The following is a 4,723-nucleotide window of genomic DNA, read 5'->3' on the forward strand; positions in this document are numbered from 1 at the left end:
CAACATTCTGGACTCGTCCAATCATCCTACTCGTCTAATCAACGTACCGTAATTATCGCGGGATCGTGTTAGACCGGCTTGGTTACCGGTTTATGGGTACTTACTGCCTGAAAACCGGTACCCCTCAATAGAAAGAAGCATAGATGACCGGAACATGAAGATCCTTCTACGTTTCGAGGGTGAGGCGCATGGAAAAACATGCCAAATAAGGGCTTAGAGAGACCGTTTGCACCCGCAGCGAAGCGGAGGGCTGCAATGGTCGGCGCGTAGCCCGGAGTAATTATACCAAAAAGGACGTTACAATCTAATCCAGACACCGCGCCTGGCCGAGTCGAGGACTTAGCGTAAGGCGCAAGGGGGTGGAGCAGGCTGCGAAGTGAGAGAGGGGCGGGTCCTCCGCCGCTCCGTCGCTAAGTCCACAGACGAGTGCCAACGCGCGAGTGTCCTACCAATATTATGATTTACCACGTCTACATGTAGTACTCGTCCATCAGCCGTTTCTCTAAAACCTGTCGAAAACCCTCTGTGCCGTTGCTTATGGAACCTTTCACAGCGGTAGCTCAGACAGGTTTCTTGAGCAGAGCAACAGACGCCATCGTCACCAAAAGCGACATCCCATAAATCCCGTAGATGCACCCAATCCCTGCAGCTATACGCAAGCGTCTTTGCGATCACCGTTCTCTGCCGGGCTGGAGCAAGCCGTGACATTGCCGTCTAAAACACGGAGGTTGACACCAGTGACACATTGAATGAGCATGGTAGTCACATATAAAGCAGCGCTGTGCTAGAGAGATAAAGCCTGCGCTACTTGTAGAGCTAAGGGACTTCTTTTCGATGTGGTCCAACAGCAATGATGCTTTTTTAGATATTCAGTAGCGAATTTGAAGGGCAGCAGCTACGTCTTGAGCGCTTTTCGTGGACGTTCGCTGTCCACTCGAACTCACTCCAGTGCGTTTCTCTGAATGATGAATTCATTAAAACGTTGACATGTTTTGTCTGTGACTTGTACAGCTCCTTTGCCGGTTCAAGTTGACAGTACTGTTTAGCAATGTAAACAGCAAATATTGTGAAAGGAAAATAGTTTAAAAATAGCAAACGGAAAAGATTTTTTTTGAATTTGACAAGAAATTGTAAGCATCGCGGCCATCTGCTCGAGGATATACGTGCAGTTATCGTCGATTTACTCTTCTAGGGTCTCGGGTGTGCACTCAGTGCAGGAGATGCGTGGACCACCGCGTGGCAGAGGCTTCACCCGCCATGTGGCTATGATTCGGCGGGCGCTCTACTCGGGAATCCCGTTGTGCTCTGCAACCAACTGCCAGCTCTCCCCTCGCGGAATGTATCACGAAATTAGGTTTTGGCGGCAGCAGAGTGGGTTCAGCAGCGACAACAATAGTCAGTCAGGAATAACACCACTGACCGTAGCTAAAATGCTAAGCCAACGACGGTGAAGTCCGCCCTAACTTGAATATTATCCTCCATATAAACCCTTTGCGACAAGAATATCCGCCATGATGATTGATTGATCAATAAAGCTAATATTAAAATATAAATCAAGCCAAAAAACATATACTGTATTAGTAAAACGTCATTGTTTAACACTTCGACAGTTGGATACACTGGAATATCTTTCTGGAAGGTCTTCATAATGACCTCATCGGCTCATGTTTCAATAGTCCGCATAATTGTCGCTAGCTTCTTCTTCGCTGTCAAGTTTCATTGGGTTGCTTGGTCCGTTTCCATTTTCCACTTTTGTCTCCATCCTCGCTTGCCACAGTTCCTCGCTTGTTTGGATCGCCATTTTTGTCAGCCCTGCTTGACGTTAAAGAAATGCACTCGTCATCACTAGAACACATGCATTCCGCCTAGCACACGCACTCCTCCCTACATATACACACCTCCAACGGGTCACAACCTTTTAGGGCAGCCATCGCCCTTGAGGGGGGGGGGTTGCATCTGCCGAGTCCGTTGGCTCCAAGTACTTGTCTGGCACGAGCGCCGTGCTCCTTCCAGCAACTTTATCTTTCTTCTTCACATCAACATCGGCTAGCCGCTTGGGTATGTATATGGTATTCGAAGTTGTCAAGCCGTATGACGGACGGTGCATCGACTTCGTACCGGGACAGCTCCAGCCCGTAACAATGCCCAAACCGTCGCATCCATTCACCCGTTCTCCTGAACGGTGAAAGCGCGCCCGGTGGGTACGTCAGTATTTTCTTGATACCGAGCTCTAAAAGAGCAGAATCGCAAGCGTTTAGCCTAGAAACAAAGTTAGCAATAAAAACCTTGAGCAAGTTTATATGGAAAACATTAAAGTATTTACCGTCAGCGCGAGCGTTAATGACTGACGTCAAGCGATCTGAACGCTTATGTGCTTGTTTAGCTTGTCAGAGACTTTACGCCCTTTTAAAGCCCATATATTGTGCGGTGGTATATCCTAATGTATTACAGCTTCGTCAACATTATAGATCACACTAGGTGGAAGCGATTCGCCATAAAACTTCACCGCAAATTGCCACTGAGCTTCACGCATATCTTCCTTACTGTTCTCCCGAAGCCGTCCTGAGTGATGGTCGCCCCTCGGTTGCTCCAACAACGCTTAGCTGCAGGGATTGAAAGTCCAGCTAAACAAAAAATGAGTGCTACTGCTTGCTTTTGACGGCGCAAGTTGTCGAGTGTGCAGCAGCACCCCCCGTAATATATTCGAGGGATTAGCAGTAGGATGGGGCTAGCGGCTCGTCAGCCAATGGTCCGTCGAAGTCCGGGAGGCACCTGAGTCTTAAGTTGGAGCTGGACGCAGTCCTGGCTCTTCCTTCACACTTGACACTCCCACTTGATCTTGTCGAAGCGCAGCTTCAACATGATCACCTTTCAGAGCTCACCACGATGTGCTTGGCATCTTCTAGCTGCGCTGCAGCTTGACGCTTCGTGTTTCGTAGCGCTCTTCCTCCTTCTTGTCCTTCGCATGCATGAACTGGTAGTAGTAGCTTGCATTCACGCATGGCGATGATGTTTGGCTCCCACTGAAACGAGCTGAGCCTTGCTGACGGTCGATGCGCCGCAACCTTCATACCATCACGGCCATGTTCGAACGTTTTCTTCGGTAACGGCTTCGTCATTGCGTCGGCGATCATGCCGTCGGTGCCAACATGGCCGAATCCGCAGCTGCTCGTACTCCACGAGGTGGCGCATCAAGGGGAACTTGTTCATAATGTGCTTGTTATTGCTGTGCTTCCAGGCTTGGCAGTCAGATAGATGCACGACTTGTTATCGCCGATAATCTCCGGAGTCGCGAACTCCCAGCATAGTTCTTCACAGAGTCCACGTAGCCACTGTAGATCTCTAGTACCTTCATTCATGGCAATATACTTTGCTTTCGTTGTGCTCTGTGCGTTGATCTCTCGCTTTCTCGATCCGTACGAAACCACGTTACCATTGACGAACGTCACGAACCCGCTAACACTCTTTCGGTCATCAGGGTCATTAGCATAGTCAGCATCGGTGTAACACGTCAGTTTGAAGTCGTTCCCATTAACAATGTCCATCACTAAGCCGTGGTCTTGAGCATCACTCAGGTAGCGTAGCACCCTCTTTCCCATAGCGTAGTGTGTGTGGTCGAAGCAGGACAGGTACTTGTTGAGATTACGCACAGCGTGCGCAATGTCCGGCCTTGAGGCTGAGACCAGATATTGTAGTGCACCAACGAGCTCTCGGTACGGGGGCGGGGAGTCACCTTTCGCATCTGTGACCACCTCAGCGCGCAGCGCTTCCGGTGTTGCAACCGCGTTGCACCCCTCCATGTGAAATCGCTTTAGCACCTCCGTAATATGTTGCCGCTGGCAAAATACCGCATGTCGACGCTCGCTGTCGATCAGTATCTCCACGCCTAGTAGATACTTGACTGGTCCGAGAGATGTGAGTTCATACTCCTCACTGAGTTGCATAGCAACCTTAGCGCAAAGGTCATTAGGGCCGAGGAGCAGTAGGTCGTCGACGTACACCGTGAGCAACATGGTGACTTCTCCTCCCACTTTCCTGGCGTAGAGTCCGTAGTCAGAGTCGAGGCGCTCGAGTCCAATCTTCGTCAGGAACTTGTGCAATGTCTTGTTCCAAACCCGAGGCGCTTGCTCAAATTAAAATTATGCATAATAAAAAAAAATATTAAACAATATTTTTTTTATTATTTTTTTTTATTTAGTAATAAAATTATTAGTAAAATCGATAGCTAAAGTATTTAATTTTTTATCTAATTCTTTTGAAATTTCTTTTTTTGTTAAAATTTCTTCTAAAATATCAGAATGATTATTTTGAATAGAGTTTAACCAATTAGTTTCAAAAATCGAAATTTTATCTACAGCAATTTTATCTAAGAAACCTCGTACACCTAAATAAATAATTACAATTTGATCTTCAACAGATAAAGGTATATTTAAACCTTGTTTTAACATTTCTGTTAATCTAACCCCTCTATTTAATTGTTGTTGAGTAGTTGCATCTAAATCAGAACCAAATTGCGCGAAAGCTTGGACTTCTCTAAATTGTGCTAATTCTAATTTCATAGTACCTGCTATTTGTTTCATAGCTTTAATTTGAGCTGCGGAACCTACACGACCTTTTGGTTATCTTGGGGGCGCTGGCATGGCATCGGGGGACCCTGCTGACAATGCTCAGGCTTGGGATTCATAAAGGGTTCGACATGTTTCCGCAGCGAAACTGGGCTCAC

Source organism: Phytophthora infestans, genomic scaffold (assembly GCF_000142945.1).
Source record: "Phytophthora infestans T30-4 supercont1.380 genomic scaffold, whole genome shotgun sequence".
Taxonomy (NCBI): domain Eukaryota; phylum Oomycota; class Peronosporomycetes; order Peronosporales; family Peronosporaceae; genus Phytophthora; species Phytophthora infestans.